Below are 23,288 nucleotides of genomic sequence, written 5' to 3'. Positions count from 1 at the left end.
GCACAACCCCCCCCCAAAAAAAAAGAACCCCAGTCCCCATTATCCCTCAAGCATGCCGGTTAGTGGAGACTTCTGGTTGCCTGAGTTCCGGATAACGGGGACTTTGCTGTACTAGGAAAGTGTGCATTGCAGTAATGTTGTGATGTACGAGTAAAGCCCTTAGGGGCAGCTGCTTTCTCCATAAATACCTGATGCCAATGGAGCCTTTAGACTGTGAATAATAGTTACGCAAAACAACATTTTGTGATGGCATTGGGTGACAGTTTATCACAGTACAGACATGTTCCTCAGCTTTCTGTTGAGAAGCCCTTTACTGTATGTCCTTTGGACAGGGAAGAGAGGTGGACAAGCAGAAGACATCCTACTGCAGTGGGACACATAACAGCACCTAGACCAGGATATTCCAGCTTAGTGAAGGCCACAATGCCACAGATTTCAATTAACGCTTTTTTGGGCAATAAATGCTTGCGGTGGGTATATAGCTGAAACATCCTGCTAAATCCCAGTTTACGAAAACACTGCAAAGCTTGTGCTAATTTGTTCAACACTAGCCTGCAGCTCACTGCTACTACCACCACTACCATTGTTCCCCTGCCAGGAGCCCGTCTTTCATTTGGCCTAGCACTGCACCACTGTTGTCTCGTTTTGGTGGTCTAAGCTCCATACAGAGTACTACTAAGAGGGACGTACATGTGCTATCTAACATCAAGAAATTGCAAGACCACCCAGAACTAAACTAAGCGTTGCCCATCAGGATCAAGATCTATCCTGCGGGTAAAACTGTGGCAGATACACTGCTCTGGTACTGCCTTTATAGAGCATGGGCAGCGTTACACTGGGGCATGCCTCTACCCCCTCCTCCCCCGGGAATCACAGTGCCCCCCTGAGTGCTCACTCCCACCCCCGCTCACTAACACACAGTTAACTGTTTCCAGGCTCCAGCAGCATACATTGCATGTCAGCTTGAGTCTATTTAGGCATTAGGTAAACCAAGGGTCTTATCTATTTGCCATAAATACCTCACAATTCTTGCAATATCTCTTATAATTAATATACCTGGATGACACTTATATTTACAAAAAATCTCTCTACCTCCTTCTGATGGTATGTTCTAACATTGTCAGTCAACAGGAATAGGCATCTAAAGAATGCTCTTACAAGTTGAAAGCTTACTGTTTTTCTTTTAAATTAGCCAATAAACTTGAGCTTTTGTATTTAATGCTGGGCATACACGGCTCGATTTTGCCGCTCGATTCTCCTGCTCGATCGATTCCCCACTCAATTCCGGGAGCGATTCTCTTATCTTCATCTAATTTTTGTGTTCAATCCGGAATCGAGCGGCGAAATGATCGGGTGGGAGATTGGACATGCCGGAAATTATCTATCGAGCCATCTAAATGGCTCAGTATCAAGCTGTGTATTCTCAGCATTACAGACACTGAGTTCTGTTTGTGATGTTTACATTTGCTTCCAGGGCCGGATTACGAACCAGGCACATCAAGCATTAGCTTGGGGCCCCAGTAAGAGTCTAAGGGCCCCATCAGCCAACCGAGGAGCCAGTATCTTACATTCTATCAGCCGCTCGCTGGCTGGAGCCCCTCCATGCCTCAACTTCTCTCAGCATTCTGCTGACGATGCAGCAGCATGTGATCCAGCCCAGACGAATGAGCGAGCAAGCAGCGGCCATTGCTATGGTGATGTGGCCGCGTGCCAGCTCTGCTCGCTCCAGCCCAGTCTGTGCAGTCAGTCAGATGTAGACTGATGTCTGCAGCGTGCGTCACGCTGCTGACATCATCAGTCTGCGTCTGACTGCACAGGCTGGGCTGGAGTGGGCTCGCATGTGGCCACATCACCATAGCAACGGCCGCTGCTTGCTTGCTCGTTCGTCTGGGCTGGATCACATGCTGCTGCATCGTCAGCAGAGTGCATGAGAGGAGTTGAGGCACGGAGGAGCTCCAGCCAGCTAGCGGCTTATAATAGGTAAGATGCTGGCTCCTCAGTTGGCTGCATGTCGGGGGGCCCAACCTGTAATCCGCTTAGGGCCCCATTCAGCCTTAATCCAGCTCTATTTGCTTCCTATCATTGCTAATTTGGTTAGCCTTAATTTTATCACCTGAGTTAGCCAAAAATATCTATTTTATCTTATTGATTTTAAACACCCAAATGGGCCTTACCAGCCAGCCATCATGCCCCCTTTGTGACCCCCCAAAAAAACTGAAGCCGGAGCCACCACTGCTATGGGGATGCGATAAGGGACAATAGGGTCACTCCCAATGGGGCAGCTTCTGGTGCATTGGGTAAAGTGTAAAATAATGTGCTCGGACAACATGATCCAGCACTCCAGAACTTCGGGAAATGTATTGGCATTCTAGATTCTCTCCTGAGTTCCATCTAGTACAAGAACGAGGTTCTCTGTCATATCTACAGAAACAACAGCAGTGTGAGTGGAGAGTATTTATAAGCTATTATCTGTTACTTGAGTGAAAGAAATCTATTATCCATCCTGGCCGATTGAGCTAGAATGTAATTTTTGTGACTGTGGGAGGTGTTGGTTTCTGTGGGAGTGGTTGATACGGCCATTTATGGTGACCGTGGCGTCACTGCTGGCTTTATTTAAAAGCAGATAATAGTTTAATTTGTGCTGAAGAACTTCATTTGGCTCTTCAAGCCTTCGGAAAAAGTTACACAAGTGCTAATGAGTGCTTGGAGAAAGCCAGGTGTTTTATTGCTTTTCACAGATAATGGATTGTCACACTATTAGAAAATGACACCTTATTAGGGCCATGCCCCTCTACAATTATCTCAGTAATGCTAGCGTGACTGGCCTTCCCTGGAGCTCCTCCACCCTCGGTTCAGCTGGAACGGACTGGGTAGCCCAGGGCCACAGAGGTCTTTTCATTCATCATCATTCCTTAGCATGGGATGCATGTGTGTGATGTATGGAGAGGACCGAGCAGAGACACTGGCTGTTATTTCAGATTCAGATCTGATTCTTATATGAATCAGATTTAAGCTTTGTTTAGAAGTTGCAACTGTGTATGGCTTAAATACCCGTAGATACGCAAGATCTATGTTGCCCAGCAACATTGCAAGGCTGAGGCTTATCGATGCGTCAGTAGTCTGCAGGCTAGCAATGAGTTTTGTTGATAAGCTGAAGGGGGGACACAGCAGGCAGTGCAGAGGGACAACTTAGCATCGTGGTAGCCAAGAAAGCAAGGAGAACAATGCTCTTGGTCATAGATTGACCGAAGCCAAGCTGAATCCTTGGCCGAGTGGTTGACAGGGGTCGGGGCTGCCTACGCACTCTGGATTCTCAGCAGAGGTATTTGTTAGGCTTTGTTCACATCTAAAATTGCAATCACTGAGGCCGTTTTGCAATTTTGTGTTTTCTTCCCCCCTCCCGGTGCTGACCTTCACGCTACGATTTTTTGTGAAGCGCTTTTCAAAGCGCTTTTGCAGAGCGATTTTTTTTCACTTCCTGACCCAAGTCAGGAAGTGAACTCTTTGACCCGGAAAAGAGTAAATACAATGTATTTATTCTTAAAAGCGTGAACACAATCGCTGCATAAAACAATTTTGTGAGCATTTTGCGTTTTTCCTATATCTTCCATTGTAGCAAAATCGCCCTAAAAATGGTACAGGCAGTGCTTTGCTGAGCGGAAAGCAGACGAAACACGCTGATATGAACTATCCCATAAGGATTTAATGCACAGGCGATTTTAGGGCGTTTATTAAAATTGCCGGTGTTCAAAAAAACGCAAAATGCCCTAGGTGTGAATGAGCCCTTATGGTCCGTCTCGCCAGAGTTTTATCTAGTGTGTGTAAGGAGCTTAACCATGGGGGTATCATAAGTTCTTCTCAGTATACCAACAGGTGAAACTTGAAAAATTAGAATATCATGCAAAAGTTAATTTATTTTAGTAATTCAACTTAAAGAAACACTGAAGCAAAAAAAAAAAATTATGATATAATGATTTGTATGTGTAGAACAGCTAAGAAATAAAACATTAGGAGCAAAGACATAAGTCTAATATTAGTTTCCAGTACAGGAAGAGTTAAGAAACTCCAGTTGTTATCTATGCAAAAAAGCCTTTGAGCTCCACGACTTTCAAAGTCTTCTGAAGCTTGTTATCTCAAGTGTCAGTCACTGTATTTTCTTTTTCTCTGCAGAAGACAATTTAAAAGTTCACTGGGCTGCTCTGTAAAATCATTTAGAATGCTGAGTAGTGTGTAAACTGCAAATATTAGAGAATGATGCAATGTTATAAAAAACACTGTATAGCTAAAAAATGAAAATGTGAGAATATTTTCTTTGCTACTAATGTTCTAGTAATTATCTGTACTACACAACCAATTCATTATATCATAACTTTTCTTTTCGCTTCAGTGTCTCTTTAAAAGTTGAAACCAATATTTGAAATAGACTCATTACATGCAAAGCGAGATATTTCTAACCTTTATTTGTTATAATTTTGATGATTATGGATTACAATTTATGGGAAACCCAAAATCAAAATCTCAGACCATTAGATTATTGTGAAAATATTCTAGGCTCAAATCAGCTAATAAATTTAAAACACCTGCAAAGGCAACCTACAATGTTTCAGAGATACAAACATATATTAGTTTCACCTTTTACCTTGAATTACTGAAATAAAAGGACTTTTGCACGATATTCTAATTTTTCGAGTTTCACCTACAGTGTTAAAGCGAACCTTAACCACTTGCCGACCGCACACTCATAACGTGCGTCGGCAAAGTGGCAGCTGCAGGACCAGCGACGCAGTACTGCGTCGCCAGCTGCAGCCTAATTAATCAGGAAGCAGCCGCTCGTACGAGCGGCTGCTTCCTGTCAAATCACGGCGGGGGGCTCCGTGAATAGCCTGCGGGCCGCCGATGGCGGCTCGCAGGCTAGATGTAAACACAAGCGGAAATAATCCGCTTTGTTTACATTTGTACGGCGCTGCTACGCAGCAGCGCCGTAAGGCAGATCGGCGATCCCCGGCCAATCAGCGGCCGGGGATCGCCGCCATGTGACAGGGGACGTCCTGTCACTGGCTGCACAGGACGGATAGCCGTCCTGTGCAGCCCCGATCACCGGGGGAGGCAGCAGGTAGGAGAGGGAGGGAGGAATTTCGCCGCGGAGGGGGGCTTTGAGGTGCCCCCCCCCGCCACCCACAGCAGGCAGGAGAGATCAGACCCCCCCAGCACATCATCCCCATAGGGGGGAAAAAAGGGGGGCAATCTGATCTCCCTGCCTGCACCCTGATCTGTGCTGGGGGCTGCAGAGCCCACCCAGCACAGATCAATCAAACCAGCGCTGGTCCTTAAGGGGGGGTAAAGGGTGGGTCCTCAAGTGGTTAAGTCAACTAAAAAAAATGAGATTTACTCACCTGGGGCTTCCCTCAGCCCCCAGCAGCTGATCGGTGCCCTCGCAGCTCCGCTCCGATGTCCCAGGACCCGCCGGCGAGCACTTGCTGCTTCGCCGTCACCGGCCGACAGGCATGGGAACGCGAGTGATTGTTCGCGTTCCCAGCCTGTATATCGCCCCCTATGCTGCTATTGCGACCTCCTGGCCGCAATAGCAGCATAGGGGGCGATATACAGGCTGGGAACGCGAACAATCACTCGCGTTCCCATGCCTGTCGGCCGGTGACGGCGAAACCGGAAGTGTTCGCCGGCGGGTCCTGGGACATCGGAGCGGAGCTGCGAGGGCACCGATCAGCTGCTGGGGGCTGAGGGAAGCCCCAGGTGAGTAAATCTCATTTTTTTTAGTTGACTTAAGGTTCGCTTTAAGAAAAAACTATCTGCATTCTTTCTGCCTGTAGTTTTGTGAAAGCATACATATGTTTGCAGACATGAGAATTAAAAGTTTCATAAAATGTATTTGATTCAAGGGACTTTAGGAGAAAGTTTTGTGGAAATACCCATTTTTGAGAAATTTGACAGATTGCCTCTACAAAGTTCCAATTTCAAATTCCTATTTATGAAGATCTCTATAGCATGGCTCCTCCATACCAGTGTTGTTCGCAATTCTTTCCCAAAGTCATTTTTGTATCAAAAATGGCAGTTTCAATTTCGAGAAACTTTTTGGAAAAATACATTGTATTTTTCGTAAAATATGATATAAATTCACAAAAATGGAAATAATCGTTATCTTTACTGCGTAAACGCGAAACGGTCGTTATATTACCGCATAAACGCAAAAATCTTTTATTTTAGCTCAAAAATTCATGAAAAATGTGATAAATCACAAACGTATTACTAAATGATTAAATGGCATTTTCGCCCATAAGTCGAATTTAACATTATTTAACATTACAAAAAGAATATTGGTCTTTTCGTTCATCGCTGCTCCATACATTATTTGCAACATTTGTTTCCATATACAGACTGTCTCCTACTTACAATCAGGTCAAGTTATAATGATTCAGAGATACAAACAAAGTTGTCTTCATGTACAAAATATACAGTACTGCTTTATTATTACATATATTTTTGTTGTTAAATGCTACAATATTGTACAACTGTTATAAGTAGTATAAAACATTTTAAAGTGTACCAGAGCTGTAATAAATGCAAGACAAGATACTTACTCGCAGCTTCCTCCAGCCGCATAAACACGTGTGAGTCCTTCGTCGTCCTCCCGCGGTCTGCCATTCAGCCGCGATCATCCCTGGTAACTGGCTAAGTCGAGTCAGTCGGAGTCTTCTGCGCTTGCGCTTCTGAGTCTTGCATTTATTACAGCTCTGGTCTACTTTAAGCACATTGAAAACAACCAAAAACATTGTTTATACTATGTGTCTAGATCCAGAATGATCTGAAAGTAAATCATTTATCAACGTTTCGCTGTGTATAACACAAGACTTATGCTGGGAATACACAGGTTGATTCTGGCGCTCGATTATGCGCCCGATCGTTTTGCCCGCTCGAATCTCCTATATTCCGCTCGTTTTTCTTATCTTTTTTCAATTCACTTCAATGACAAATCGAGCTGCAAAACGATTGAACGGTGATCGGACATGTCAGAAATGATCTATCTAACCATTTTAGCAGCTCAGAATCGAGCCATGTATTCCCAGCATTAGCTTTCAAATTCAAATTCCCCGGAACGGAATCTGTTTGTAAGGAGGGGATTGATTGCCTGCGCCATCCTAAATGCAGCCTGCTCACTTGGATTATATTTTTCCTCTGATCCATGCAGATCAGAGTAATAATGTATTGATGCATTATTACTCAATTTGCCCAAGTCGTATTGCAGAATGAAAAAACCTTTCTCCAGCCCTATGTATTTCTTTATAAGTAACTGTCTCCAGTCCAATGCTAGACAAAGCTTTGAAGATCCTGCCACAATCATGTTTGGGAAGGGTCTGTTTATCCTTACCATAGATAAGATACTTTCTCAACTGTTCTGCATACATGTCAATTGCTCATTCATGTCTTATCTTCCATGCGGTGTTTGATCAATAATGGCAGAACAATTTGTTGGATAAGATTAAGGGTGAAGAGCCATAATTAGAAGATAACTTTCAACTAAAGCAGACTCCCAACACTGATTGTCTTTTCTCCTTTTAGGGGACATTAACATTACATTACATTAACATTACTGCTGCGGAACGCACTGCACTTAAAAGTCTGCAGAATTATAATATTGTGATTAGGAATGCAGACAAAGGCGGATCCGTAGTAGTATTGGACAGTGACACATACAGAGATGAGGCCCTCAGACAGTTGGGCGATGCTGATACCATTTGAGCCTCAGGGCAGATCCCACACCTGAATTTCAAGCCAAATTATTAAACCTCTTGTCCTGTGGGGAGAGCATGGGTATTCTTGATCACAAGATGAGTGAGTATTTGGGGGTTAAGTCCCCTGTGGTCCCTATATTCCACCACTTACCTAAGATCCACAAACCGGTTCCTCCCCCTGAGGGCAGGCCCATAATGGCAGGCATTGGGTCTTTGGGGGAACGACTAGTTTGCTGGGTGGATTCTCTCTTGCAGCCCCTTGTCCGACGCCTGCCGGGTTACTATATATCAAGGATACTAAGCATTTACTGGCCAGTTTGGACAGTTCCAGTGGCAAGAGGGCTTTACATGGGTCACTATTGATGTGAAGTCACTGTACTCATGCATTCCCCATGTCCTGGCCCTCCAGGCCCTCAATTTTCATCTTACCCGCTACTCTGATTACCCTGCAGATCTCTGCACCTTCATATTAATGGCTGTCGAGTACCTCCTGAACTACAATTATTTCATGTTTGACGGCAGGTTTTTCCTCCAGAGGGAGGCGCCTCTATGGGTACCAAGTTTTCCCCATCCTTAGCCAATCTCTATATGGGATGGCGGGAAGAGTTCTATATTTTTGGGGATGCCTGTCGTCACATGGAAGACATTGTGTGGTACGGGAGGTACATCGATGACTTGCTGGTCGTTTGGAAGGGTAATATTGAGCATGTTGGGGGTTTAATGGAGCATCTTAATTCAAATGATTTAAACCTCCAATTTGCATATTCGGTGGGAGAAGGCTCCATCAGTTACCTGGATTTAGCATTGAGAGGGGATATCGAGTGAGGTAATATTTTGACCACCACCTACAGGAAACCATGTAGTGACAACACTGTGTTAAGAGCTGATAGTTGCCACCCCATGCATACCATTCGTGGTATCCCAGTAGATGAGTTTACGAGGGTGAAGCGTAATTGTTCCGATGTTGACAACATGGAACAGGAATTAAATACAGCTGAACTCCGTTTGAGGGCCAGGGGTTACCCATGGTGGTGCATTAAGAGGGGGAGGGATAGAATAGCAAAGAAACCTAGAACAGATTTGGCCAATCCCCGTGCGCCACAAGGTTCTGAACTCCTGAGGCCCACCTTTGTCACCACCTATTCAAGTGAGTACAAGCAGGTGAATAGGATTATTGCAAAATATCTCCCGATACTTTGAGCAGATACAGGTTTATCTACAATCTTAAAGGAGTTATCCGGGATAAATAAAGTAAATAAACGCTACTTACCGGGGGCTTCCTCCAGCCCCAAGCTCCCAAGACGTCCCACGCCGCAGCTCTCCCTGCAGCCGTTCGCCGCAGGTCCGTCCCGGTCCCCGGCGATGACGTCAGAGCGACCTGGAGGTCGCTCTGTACTGCGCCTGCGCGAGCGGCACTGTCGATCACTGCCACGTGGGCCGGAGCGGACTGCGCTGGCGCAGTAGTAGTAGTATTATTTACTTTATACCAGATAACTCCTTTAAGTGATAGAGTAAGATATGCGAGCAGACGTCCTCCTACTTTGGGACATATTTTGTCCCCAGCTTATTTAACACGGGGGTTACAGGCAAAACTTGATTAACCACGGTTGGTTCTCATAGGTGTGCTTTGGCGACCTGTAAGTATTGCCATGTCCATGCTAGGTCCAATGCTGCTGTCTCTGCCTCGAATGGCGAAGTTTCCTCATTTCACAGTTCATTAACTGTGGACCTAGATATGTAATGTATCTTATTTCCTGTGGAGCCTGCTCATTGCAATATGTGGGGTGTACTACGAGGCCTTTGAGGCAGAGAGTAGCAGAGCACTATCTGGGGGCAGATTGGCACACTACAAATATCACCAACGTCGCCAGACATTTTCGTGAGATACACGGAGGGAATATGACCAGTTTCTCTTTCTGTGGGATTGAGAGGGTAGGTCCAAGAGGGGAGGAGATCTCTATAAGAAATTATTGAGAAAGTAGCAAGAGTGGATCTTCAAATTAAATACTAGGGTCCCACATGGCCTAAATGCGAGATGGGACCTGGCTACCATCACTTAAACGTCTTTTTTGCCTCCCCCCGGGATCTTTGTCTAACAGACCATCGGCCTGTTCCTCTGTGTTGTTCTCCTTCTCATATAAGCTTTTCTTACTGTTATTTGTTGCTCCTTCTCCTTCGGGAGATTTTAGGTAACATGCTCCTGGTTTTTAGTTTGTATATATAATTTTCTACATATGCAATTTTATGTTGAGTGTTTTATTAATGCATTGGGTTGCATGGGTGGGTGGGAGACGGTGTTTTTGTGCACCTCCTTGGTATGTGGCCGCTCCCAAATTGGGATGGCTTTGGGGCGGGTACTTTGTACTGACATCCCTATTTATATGTTCAAGCTGCCATTTTTGTGTGAGCTACGATTAAGGACGGTTGAGTCCGAAACATGTTAGCTACTTGATGCCTGCCGAATTTGTATTTTGGACATGTCCATAATAAAGGTAACTTCAAACTGACAAGTGCGGACTTTCCTTGTATGATACATTCTGCTATATTGATGCATTATTACTCAATTTGCCCAAGTCGTATTGCAGAATGAAAAAACCTTTCTGCCATCTCTCCGGCCCTATGTATTTCTTTATAAAAGTAACTGTCTCCAGTCCAATGCTAGACAAAGCTTTGAAGATCCTGCCACAATCATGTTTGGGAAGGGTCTGTTTATCCTTACCATAGATAAGATACTTTCTCAACTGTTCTGCATACATGTCAATTGCTCATTCATGTCTTATCTTCCATGCGGTGTTTGATCAATAATGGCAGAACAATTTGTTGGATAAGATTAAGGGTGAAGAGCCATAATTAGAAGATAACTTTCAACTAAAGCAGACTCCCAACACTGATTGTCTTTTCTCCTTTTAGGGGACATTAACATTACATTACATTAACATTACTGCTGCGGAACGCACTGCACTTAAAAGTCTGCAGAATTATAATATTGTGATTAGGTATGCAGACAAAGGCGGATCCGTAGTAGTATTGGACAGTGACACATACAGAGATGAGGCCCTCAGACAGTTGGGCGATGCTGATACCATTTGAGCCTCAGGGCAGATCCCACACCTGAATTTCAAGCCAAATTATTAAACCTCTTGTCCTGTGGGGAGAGCATGGGTATTCTTGATCACAAGATGAGTGAGTATTTGGGGGTTAAGTCCCCTGTGGTCCCTATATTCCACCACTTACCTAAGATCCACAAACCGGTTCCTCCCCCTGAGGGCAGGCCCATAATGGCAGGCATTGGGTCTTTGGGGGAACGACTAGTTTGCTGGGTGGATTCTCTCTTGCAGCCCCTTGTCCGACGCCTGCCGGGTTACTATATATCAAGGATACTAAGCATTTACTGGCCAGTTTGGACAGTTCCAGTGGCAAGAGGGCTTTACATGGGTCACTATTGATGTGAAGTCACTGTACTCATGCATTCCCCATGTCCTGGCCCTCCAGGCCCTCAATTTTCATCTTACCCGCTACTCTGATTACCCTGCAGATCTCTGCACCTTCATATTAATGGCTGTCGAGTACCTCCTGAACTACAATTATTTCATGTTTGACGGCAGGTTTTTCCTCCAGAGGGAGGCGCCTCTATGGGTACCAAGTTTTCCCCATCCTTAGCCAATCTCTATATGGGATGGCGGGAAGAGTTCTATATTTTTGGGGATGCCTGTCGTCACATGGAAGACATTGTGTGGTACGGGAGGTACATCGATGACTTGCTGGTCGTTTGGAAGGGTAATATTGAGCATGTTGGGGGTTTAATGGAGCATCTTAATTCAAATGATTTAAACCTCCAATTTGCATATTCGGTGGGAGAAGGCTCCATCAGTTACCTGGATTTAGCATTGAGAGGGGATATCGAGTGAGGTAATATTTTGACCACCACCTACAGGAAACCATGTAGTGACAACACTGTGTTAAGAGCTGATAGTTGCCACCCCATGCATACCATTCGTGGTATCCCAGTAGATGAGTTTACGAGGGTGAAGCGTAATTGTTCCGATGTTGACAACATGGAACAGGAATTAAATACAGCTGAACTCCGTTTGAGGGCCAGGGGTTACCCATGGTGGTGCATTAAGAGGGGGAGGGTTAGAATAGCAAAGAAACCTAGAACAGATTTGGTCAATCCCCGTGCGCCACAAGGTTCTGAACTCCTGAGGCCCACCTTTGTCACCACCTATTCAAGTGAGTACAAGCAGGTGAATAGGATTATTGCAAAATATCTCCCGATACTTTGAGCAGATACAGGTTTATCTACAATCTTAAAGGAGTTATCCGGGATAAATAAAGTAAATAAACACTACTTACCGGGGGCTTCCTCCAGCCCCAAGCTCCCAGGACGTCCCACGCCGCAGCTCTCCCCGCAGCCGTTCGCCGCAGGTCTGTCCCGGTCCCCGGAGATGACGTCAGAGCGACCTGGAGGTCGCTCTGAACTGCACCTGCGCGAGCGGCACTGTCGATCACCGCCACGTGGGCCGGAGCGGACTGCGCAGGCGCAGTAGTAGTAGTATTATTTACTTTATACCAGATAACTCCTTTAAGTGATAGAGTAAGATATGCGAGCAGACTACTTTGGGACATATTTTGTCCCCCAGCTTATTTAACACGGGGGTTACAGGCAAAACTTGATGGTTGGTTCTCATAGGTGTGCTTTGGCGACCTGTAAGTATTGCCATGTCCATGCTAGGTCCAATGCTGCTGTCTCTGCCTCGAATGGCCGAAGCCTCATTTCACAGTTCATTAACTGTGGACCTAGATATGTAATGTATCTTATTTCCTGTGGAGCCTGCTCACTGCAATATGTGGGGCGTACTACGAGGCCTTTGAGGCAGAGAGTAGCAGAGCACTATCTGGGGGCAGATTGGCACACTACAAATATCACCAACGTCGCCAGACATTTTCGTGAGATACACGGAGGGAATATGACCAGTTTCTCTTTCTGTGGGATTGAGAGGGTAGGTCCAAGAGGGGTTGAGATCTCTATAAGAAATTATTGAGAAAGGAAGCAGAGTGGATCTTCAAATTAAATACTAGGGTCCCACATGGCCTAAATGCGAGATGGGACCTGGCTACCATCACTTAAACGACTTTTTTGCCTCCCCCCGGGATCTTTGTCTAACAGACCATCGGCCTGTTCCTCTGTGTTGTTCTCCTTCTCATATAAGCTTTTCTTACTGTTATTTGTTGCTCCTTCTACTTCGGGAGATTTTAGGTAACATGCTCCTGGTTTTTAGTTTGTATATATTGTATGTATAGTTTGCATATACATATGCAATTTTATGTTGAGTGTTTTATTAATGCATTGGGTTGCATGGGTGGGTGGGAGACGGTGTTTTTGTGCACCTCCTTGGTATGTGGCCGCTCCCAAATTGGGATGGCTTTGGGGCGGGTACTTTGTACTGACATCCCTATTTATATGTTCAAGCTGCCATTTTTGTGTGAGCTACGATTAAGGACGGTTGAGTCCGAAACATGTTAGCTACTTGATGCCTCCTGAATTTGTATTTTGGACATGTCCATAATAAAGGTAACTTCAAACTGACAAGTGCGGACCTTTCCTTGTATGATACATTCTGCTATATTGATGCATTATTACTCAATTTGCCCAAGTCGTATTGCAGAATGAAAAAACCTTTCTGCCATCTCTCCAGCCCTATGTATTTCTTTATAAAAGTAACTGTCTCCAGTCCAGTGCTAGACAAAGCTTTGAAGATCCTGCCACAATCATGTTTGGGAAGGGTCTGTTTATCCTTACCATAGATAAGATACTTTCTCAACTGTTCTGCATACATGTCAATTGCTCATTCATGTCTTATCTTCCATGCGGTGTTTGATCAATAATGGCAGAACAATTTGTTGGATAAGATTAAGGGTGAAGAGCCATAATTAGAAGATAACTTTCAACTAAAGCAGACTCCCAACACTGATTGTCTTTTCTCCTTTATGCTGGGAATACACGGTTCGTTTTTGCCTTCGTTTAAACCTTCGATTCGTTCGGTAAACGAATCGAGTGTTGAAAACGTATGTGAAAATAGTCATAATCTCATTATAGTTTCGATTAATAGACCCCAAAAACGAACGACTAGTGATCGAACATGTTTGATATTATCTCTCTTTATCCATCTAATCGAGCCATTGGTAGGCTTGATGGCTGTTCAGATCGATTATACATTCGTTTTTGCTAGTCCGTCCCTGTAAAAAGGGATTTTCGTTTCGTTTCTTTGCAGCCTTCGATCATTGGAAAAACGAAACCATCAGAATCGGAAAAAAAAACTAAACCGTGGGTGGTGATATTAACCGTATGACTGATTATTTCGGGATCGAAAAGGACAAAAGGCACAATCGAAACGAAGGTTTAAACGAAGGCAAAAACGAACCGTGTATTCCCAGCATTAGGGGAGTTGGATGTTCCTGTATAAGCAGATGTGATCCAGAACTGATTACTCAGTGAGAAGTTTAGCCTTGGGGGGGAAACAGGCGACTCCCACCCAAACTACCAGCAGAAGTCAATAGGGTCATCACTTGATATACAAAAGAAGCTAATCTGGCAATGATTAATACTTATATAGGGAAATGCCAGATCATAAAACCCACCATTGTCAACATGGTCACCGACCAGTAGCCTCTTGTTGATACATCTCATAGCATTCCTATTGTTATTACTGTTGATATTCTTTCATATAGCAGTCGGATTAAGGTAGAACGTTTTGAATCAGAATGATACCGGTTATTGGCTTACTTGAAAATAGTACACACACTTGTGTCGTCAAGGAGCACAATTTCTTGCATGCAATTTTTTTGAACAATACTGACATGAGAAATCTCATGCAGCTTGCGATAAAATAATGCATGTTGTCAGTTTTTAAAATGCAGAAAAATCACATTGCCGAATCACAGATGCCCATAAAAATACATTCAGTGTGTTCTGCAGTGCGATTTTGCATTGTGTGAAACTGTGATCCCTGCCTAACTTTTCATTATAGTGGCATAGTAGTTAGCAATTGCAGCACTAGTCTCCTGTTCTGAATCTCAACCAGGGCACTATCTGCACGGAGTTTGTATGTTTCCCCCATGTCTGCGCGGATTTCCTCCGGGCACACCAATTCCCTTCCACATCCCAAAAACTTACAGATAAGTTAATTGGCTCCCCCTACACTGCCCCTAGAATACGATGGACATATGATTATATGACTATGGTATTATTGTTTGGTATCTACTGTATATTGCGCCAACATCTTCCGCAGAGCTGTACAGAGTACATATAGTATTCTTGTCACTTAAAGAGACTCCGTAACAAAAATTGCATCCTGTTTTTTATCATCCTACAAGTTCCAAAAGCTATTCTAATGTGTTCTGGCTTACTGCAGCACTTTGTACTATCACAGTCTCTGTAATAAATCAATGTATCTTTCCCTTGTCAGACTTGTCAGCCTGTGTCTGGAAGACTGCCAAGTTCTTCAGTGTTGTGGTTCTGCTATGCACTCCTCCCTCAGGGGGGAAAGAAACACACAAATGATCTCTTGAGATTCAAAAGGAAGGCTGTATACAGCCTGCTTGTGTATGAATGTATTTTCTATGTGTGGACATTCTGTACATCAACCTACTTCCTGTTTTGGTGACCATTTTGTTTGTTTATAAACAAACTTTTTGAAACTGTTTTTAACCACTTTTAATGCGGCGGGGAGCGGCGAAATTGTGACAGAGGGGAATAGGAGATGTCCCCTAACGCACTAGTATGTTTACTTTTGTGCGATTTTAACAATACAGATTCTCTTTAAAGTGGATCTGAGATGAACTTTTACTCATTGCATAATTAGGTTCCTTTCCTATTGTTTATAGGGCATTCCTCACACCAAATGCTTTTTTGTTTTTGTTTTAATACGCTAATTCCCTATAAACTAAACTCGCCTCGCACACAGATTTTCAGAGAGCCTTGGCATTTTCAGACAGTAGCAAGGGCTCATGGGAGCTCACTCAGGGCAGGAGGAGGGGGAGGTATTACTAGCCAGTGATTTCAGAGGCAGAGGGGGAGGAGGAGGGGGGATTAGGTTTTTTCACAGGCTAAGTGCTGAAGATGCAGATAAGCTTGCCTGTGTGTAATGTTTACAAACAACATGGTTGCTGTCATTGTATCACAGGAAGAAATAATCATATTCTATTAAAGCTGTTTGCAGCTAGATTTGCTGTGTAAACCATCTAAACTTTAGATAAGATATATAGACAAGTTACTTGATATAGTTAGTTTTTCATCTCGGATCCGCTTTAACTGTCCCTCAGAGGGGCTCACAGTCTCAGAGCTGTGAAGTCAGTATAAAAATCATCCGATTCCTCAGTATATGAAATCACCGACTCCATCTCCAACTCCAGGTACCAATAATTGCTCCAACTCCTCGACTCCGACTCCCTTGTCTAATACTTACCAGGGCTGTGGAGTTGGTTTAAAAAAATCATCCGACTCCAACTCTCAGTTTATGAAACTACCAAATCCGACTCCAGGTACCCAGCTTGTGTGATTACAGTGGCAGCGAGGCATACTTTCACTGTACTGTATGGTCACAATGCTAATGCGTGCTGCAACTTTTGTGCTCCCCCTTTTTACCATGTGACATGCCTAAGCATCACATGATGAGAGACGCCTGCTGCAGTGGTTGAGATGCTATGTGTCAGGAGGGGCTGGTGACAGTGGGCCTTGGGTGGTAAAAAGTACAAATCCAGCCCTGCACACAGTTCACCCTACACAGTAGTCAATTGGTAAAACAGATCTAACTACAGCTATCTCTCCCTGAAGCATATACAGTACTTCTCTCCCTGTTTCTACCTGTGGCGTAGCAATAGGGAGTTCAGAACTAGTGACCGCATCAGGGCACTTGGGCCAGAGGGGCCCCATGGCACCCACTCTCAATTACAGCATTAGCTCTCTATTGGACCTGTGCTGATAATATTCACTTATATAGATGATAGGAATAGTGGTTATCATTAACAAACCGTTCCCCATCCCCTTCTTCCACCTCTGACACTGTGGTTGTCCTTGATTAGTTTTGGTGCGCCATATCAGCTTTTATGTATAACATGCTTGGGGGGCCCCAATGCAAAACTTGCACTGGGGACTACAGCTTCTTAGCCACGCCACTGGTTGCTACTAACAGACAGAGAGTGCAAGATGGAGTGATAAGTCCCTCCCTCCACCACACCTCCCCCCCCCCCATTTATAGTTACCAGTGGTGGGATCCATACTCATTGACTGCTGGGGCTTTATGTGCATTCTGGGAGCAAATGACTCGCTTAGCATACATGCACCCATTCTGTGCTTCTCAATTACATTTTGGTGCCAACCCAGCCCTATGTTTTGCTCATTACCTTCCGGCGAGAATTTATTTCAAATGACTGGAATTTTTTTTCCATAAACACCAACTCAACCTTAAAGAAAACCTGAACTGAAAATAAAAAGTCAAAATAACCATACACAGGTCATACTTACCTCCCGTATAGGCTACTCCTCAATCTGTTTCTCCTCTCCTGTGGCCCATTTGTCCACTGTGATCAATGGAATTCTCCGTCCTCCATTTTGAAAATGCCCCTTACCCCATAACAGCTTTCTGGTCAGCACACTGTTAAACTGTAACATCGTCCACTTGAGCAATAGGGAAACATGGACATTACCGGGCACATCAGTTGTCCACTTAGCTATAACTGATAGCAACTGATGTATAACTGACAGCAACTGATATGTTTCAGTTCTGACAAAATGTTGTCAGAACTGGAAGGGATCATTTTCAGAAGAAAATGGAGCACTTCTGAGAGGAACTGATGGCAAGGTAACTATTTAATGTTCATTTGAAGTTACCTCATGTGTTTATTTTAAATAATTTTACTCAGTACAGGTTCCCTTTAAATTTGATTACAAATTATTATTATTTTTTTAAATTTTTTTTTTTTCAAGCAGCTAATGTTATTCATGCTTGATCCACATTACTGTGCTTTTGTTATTTATTTGATACTGGAAGTTTTAGATAATAGATATACGTATGACAACAGACCAAGAGAAAAAAAGCTGCGTAAGGGTTAAAACGCCCAAAGTAAAATATTTGAAGGATCCCATTCACTGCACAAAGAGCCAGACCAAAAGATACAGTGAAGTCAAGCATTAAGCAAAATCTTTGTCTGCTGAATGTGAGGGATTAAGGTAAACCAGAGACTTGGAGAAGCTGGTAAGAGTGTAATGTAACCTGCCTGGTACCTGAAATAAAGGGCACTTGGAGTGTTCAGTATCAGTTCCTGGACTAATTACCCAAAAATCACGGACTGGCCTCTGACCAAGTATTGTCTGTTCAGCTTTCATCGGGAGTGCTACAGCTTGAAGAGAGGAAAGATCCCTCTAAATGGTGGAATAAATGCAAGTCAGGAGGAGGGGGAGGTCACGTTTTCCGTTAATCTGGTGACCTGCACTTGTAGATTGGATTTTAAAGGGAACAGACCTAATTATTAAAACCACTTGACTGTACGCAATACTTCCTTTTAACTGACATCTTGATATCTGGGAATTGCAGGAAGAAAAAACACGATCTGCTTTATTTCCAGACTGGGAAGGCTGTTTAGAGACTTTGGCCTGTGGTAAGCAGATTGTACGGTCAATATACAATGCGGTTTGCCATAAGGTGATCGTAACTAATATTTAAAAGTACACCAAATTGTTCAGCTTCAAATGACTTTGTCAGGCAGCAACACATAAGTTAAGTAGAGAGCCTACATTTTCTAAAGAAATCTGTTCTTTGCCTGAAGCAGCTAGAAGCCTTTATTAGAGAAATACAAATCTTTGACTCCTCCAGTCACTAGAGGCTGCTGTGAAAGGCAGGAAGACAGGCCATCTGCTATTCTGAATATGCAGCCTACCTCTTGCCTAGCAGAAGTGGCTTCTAGTGGCCAGAGGGAGCAGCAGAAGATACAAAATATTGACTTATGTAACTGACTGTGATCCACCAACTGGTAATAGTATTTGTTTTTACTGTTGTCATCACCATTATCTTCATCTTCATTATGTTCATCTATATCCATTATTTAATCTAATAAGTAAGAATGACCCAAGATCTGCAAAATGCATAATTTAGCTCATTCCAGAGTAGGGGCGTTTCTAGGGTCCTTGGAGATCGGGGGCACCTGTGGGCACCAGGAGGGGAGGTATATGCGCCGCGGCAAAAAATGGGCGTGGCCATGAGGTGAGTGGGCGTGGCCATGGGTGGGGCCAAATTTACATGAACTTAACAGCGGTGTAAGCTACAGATAACAGGCCTGCCCATCGAAATATTGTCCTTTACTTAGATAATTTACAATCAGTATAGGCATAGATCAAGTTGAAAATAAACTGTGAAGATAAACAATTTCATCCATCCTACTCCTGAAAAATGTATTCAATTTTTTAGAACCTCCCAGTTTTATTTTCTGTTTTAAAAAGCTAAAAAAAGTAAGTTTAATGCTATTGTCTCATATGATAAGGATTTAGCTTTTCCCATAGTCTCGCAGTTAGCAATCATGTGACCCCTAACAAGACAAATTCAGCAATCATGAGGCCCCCAACAAATCATGAGGCCCCCAACAAGACAAATTCAGCAATCATGAGGCCTCCAACAAATCATGAGGCCCCCAACAAGACAAATTCAGCAATCATGAGGCCCCCAACAAATCATGAGGCCCCCAACAAGACAAATTCAGCAATCTTGAGGCCCCCAACAAATCATAAGGCTCCCAACAAGACAAATTCAGCAGTCATGAGGCACATAAATAGACAGCATTTCACATAAATAGGCAGAATGCCCCCTTAATATGGTAGCCCCCAAGTTAGGTAGTGAGAGACCCCCAGGTTAGCTAGTGAGTGACAGGCGCCTCCAGTTAGGTAGTGAGTGACAGGGACCCCGATAGTGAGTGACAGGGAGCCCCTTTAGGTAGTGAGTGAGTGCCAGGGAGCCCCTTTAGGAAGTAAGTGCGTGCCAGGGAGCCCCTTTAGGGAGTGAGTGAGTGCCAGGGAGCCCCTTTAGGGAGGGAGTGAGTGAGTGCCAGGGAGCCCCTTTAGGGAGTGAGTGAGTGCCAGGGAGCCCCTTTAGGGAGTGAGTGAGTGCCGGGGAGCCCCTTTAGGGAGTGAGTGAGTGCCAGGGAGCCCCTTTAGGAAGTGAGTGAGTGCCAGGGAGCCCCTTTAGGGAGTGAGTGAGTGCCAGGGAGCCCCTTCAGGGAGTGAGTGAGTGACAGGGAGCCCCTTTAGGGAGTGAGTAAGTGCCAGGGAGCCCCTTTAGGGAGTGAGTGAGTGCCAGGGAGCCCCTTTAGGGAGTGAGTGAGTGCCAGGGAGCCCCTTTAGGAAGTGAGTGAGTGCCAGGGAGCCCCTTTAGGAAGTGAGTGAGTGCCAGGGAGCCCCTTTAAGGAGTGAGTGAGTGCCAGGGAGGCCCTTTAGGGAGTGAGTGAGTGCCAGGGAGCCCCTTTAGGGAGTGAGTGAGTGCCAGGGAGCCCCTTTAGGGAGTGAGTGAGTGCCAGGGAGCCCCTTTAGGAAGTGAGTGAGTGCCAGGGAGGCCCCCCTCTAGCCGCCGCTCCCCCCCCCCCCCTTACCTTGCAGCAGACCTCAGGATCAGCGGCGACCTGACCAGTAAGAGCGGGCGCCGGACGCACCCGCTCGATATGCGGAAGTGATGTCACTTCCGCATATCAGTGCGGGCGCTGGGTCCTAGCGCCTGCACGATTGGTCGCCGGCTCGCCGCCTGATCCTGAGGTCTGAGAGACGCGGCGGCGGCTGCGGAGGCGGCGGCTGGAGAGAGCCGCTGAGATCCGTGGCACCCCAGAACAGATAGGGGGCACGTGCCACGCTAAAATAGGGCTAGCGACGCCCCTGTTCCAGAGTGACCAGTAATTTTAAAGAGGACCTGAACTCTTGCACAGGACAGAAGGAAAACAAAGAGAAATGCACCCTGTATGTATTTAGAGAGCTTAGCCTGTCTGATGCCCCCTCATCTGTGACTAATCACAAGTTGTAATTTAATCTCTCCCCTGTATCAGCAGACTGCCACGGCAGATAAGCTCATTTCAAAGCACAGGATGTTGACAATATGTCTGCTTCCAGAGAAACAAGAAGTAGACACACTGCAGATGTATTGCAGGATTTGTACCAGCTGTAACAAAGAAGTGTTTTTCTTTAAAGGTTATTATGCTGTTGTGTATCTTTTAGAGCAAAGATGAAGTTCTGAGTTCAGGTCTTCAGTGCTAGGTACACACCATACAATTTTCTGGCAGATTTACCTGCCAGATCGATTATTTCCAACATGTCCAATCTGAATTTCGATTAATTTCTCAATTTACCGATCGTTTTTAATAGTTTTTTCGATTCTTTTTCGATAGATTTTTATAGAACTGAACGAAAAGCAATCCAAAAAAGATTGGAAAAATGATTAAAACACGATCGGAAAATCAAAAAAATCGATTGAAATTCAGATCACTCATGTTGGAAATAACTGATCTGGCAGGTAAATCTGCCAGAACATTGTATGGTGTGTATCTAGCACGAGTGTGAACATCCAGTCTATTCACAGTAATGATTTTTAAAGCACTGGCAAAGAGGTCCAGTGAACCCCATTCAGTGTACAGGTAATCCCCGACTTATGAACGCCCGACTTACGAACGACCCGCCGATACGAACGGCATGGATTCTGTGTTTCCATGGGAACAAGCCATTTTTTTTTCAAATTGGACTTGTAGTTTTTGAGAAAATCGATTTTAAAAAATTCAAAGCAAAATAGTTTTTAAACTTGTATAAGCAAGCACAGAGGGCAGAGGGGGACACTGGAGGCACTGGGGGGCACAGAGGAGGTACAGGGGGCAGAGGGGGACACTGGAGGCACAGGGGGCACAGAGGAGGTACAGGGGGCAGAGGTGACACAGAGGGGGGCACAGAGGGCACAGAGGAGGTACAGAGGGCAGAGGTGACACAGAGGGGGACAGTGGAGGTACAGGGGGGCACAGAGATGGTACAGGGGGCAGAGATGGCACAGAGGGGGACACTGGAGGCACGGGGGGCACAGAGGAGGTACAGAGGGGGACACTGGAGGCACAGGGGGGCACAGAGGAGGTACAGGGGGCAGAGGGGGATACAGAGGGGGGCACTGGAGGCACAGGGGGGCACAGAGGAGGCACAGGGGGCAGAGGGGGACACTGGAGGCACAGGGGGGCACAGAGGGGGTACAGGAGGCAGAGATGACACAAAGTTCCGATTTAAGAACAGATTCAGGTTAAGAACCAACCTACAGTCCCTATCTCGTTCGTTAACCGGGGACTACCTGTACTATGCTTTTTTCTTTCTCTTCTTCTAAAGGAATTTCCAATTACCACATACAAAATGCATGGAAAACATGTTTTTTTTTAACCATGAGAGGGTGTAATACCACCTCAATAAAATGTTATCAAAGAATTCTTTGTTTGCTCGAGATTTCAAACTGCAAGATATATTAAACATCTTAAGCCTGGTACACACCAGGTCCGATCTGATCTCCTATCGTTTCTGTGATAGATTTGCATAGAAGTGATCATAAAATCGATCAAAAATCTGATCGGATCTGTCTGAAATTATCTATCGACCCATCTATCTGATGGGAAATTGCATGGTGTGTACCAGGCATTACACCAGTGTTGTTGTAATAGTTTAGAGCCCTTTTTCCAGTGGCAGCATTGTGTTTCGAAATTCGAATAGCATTATTATTATTTAGTATTTATATAGCACCTACATCTTCTGCAGCGTTGTACAGAGTATATAGTCTTGTCACTCAACTGTCCCTCAGAGGAGCTCACAATCTAATCCCAGCCATAGTCATATGTCTATATCGTGTAGTGTATGTATTGTATGTATTGTAGTTTAGGGCCAATTTTTAAGAGGGAGTCAATTAATTTATCTGTATGTTTTTGGGATGTGGGAGGAAACTGGAGTGACCGGAGGAAACCCAGGCAGACACAGGGAGAACATACAAACTCCTTGCAGATGTTGACCTGGCTGGAATTCGAACCAGGGACCCAGCGCTGCAAGGTGAGAGTGCTAACCACTAGGCCACCATCCTGCCCCTAGCATGCAGTTTTGGGGCATTCCAGAAATCTCAGTGACAGCATTTCTGTGCCTTTTATCTCGTTAATCTAGCCATACATCTAGCGATTCTGATTCAATCGACAAAACGATTGACTATATTAAGGAATCAAGCCGATGATTGATCGAAAGTCGATCGATTAGTAACCCACACACTACAAACCATATCCTATGCGATTCACCTTCACATTCAGTTTGACCGATGTGTCTCCATGCTCTGAATGCAAAAATCGATCACATGACATGTGAACAGTAGCCGATTCCTGTGCTGTTGACCAATATCTTGCATCCTGTTCGTCAGAGTAAGCTGGTTGATTCGACTTTTCATCAATTGGGATTTCTAGAACACACTCAATTCCTTCTCGATTCGATAAAATGATTGAATCGAATGGTCA

General features: G+C 44.7%; 1 long non-coding RNA gene across 2 annotated transcripts in view; it reads left to right on the top strand.

The window, feature by feature from the left end:
* The window catches only part of LOC137564038 (uncharacterized), a 249,778-nt gene that overhangs the window by 187,537 nt on the left and 38,953 nt on the right, over positions 1-23,288 (top strand). Inside the window, exon 4 of one of the 2 annotated variants that reach the window (XR_011030496.1) lies at positions 18,341-18,404. The exons of the other annotated variant lie outside the window; for it this stretch is intronic. This is a non-coding gene — a long non-coding RNA (uncharacterized lncRNA). The remainder of the gene's footprint in view (positions 1-18,340; positions 18,405-23,288) is intronic. 2 annotated transcript variants of the gene reach the window in all.

This window comes from Hyperolius riggenbachi, chromosome 1, assembly GCF_040937935.1.
Source record: "Hyperolius riggenbachi isolate aHypRig1 chromosome 1, aHypRig1.pri, whole genome shotgun sequence".
Classification (NCBI taxonomy): domain Eukaryota; kingdom Metazoa; phylum Chordata; class Amphibia; order Anura; family Hyperoliidae; genus Hyperolius; species Hyperolius riggenbachi.
This window is presented reverse-complemented; position numbering and strand designations above follow the sequence as displayed.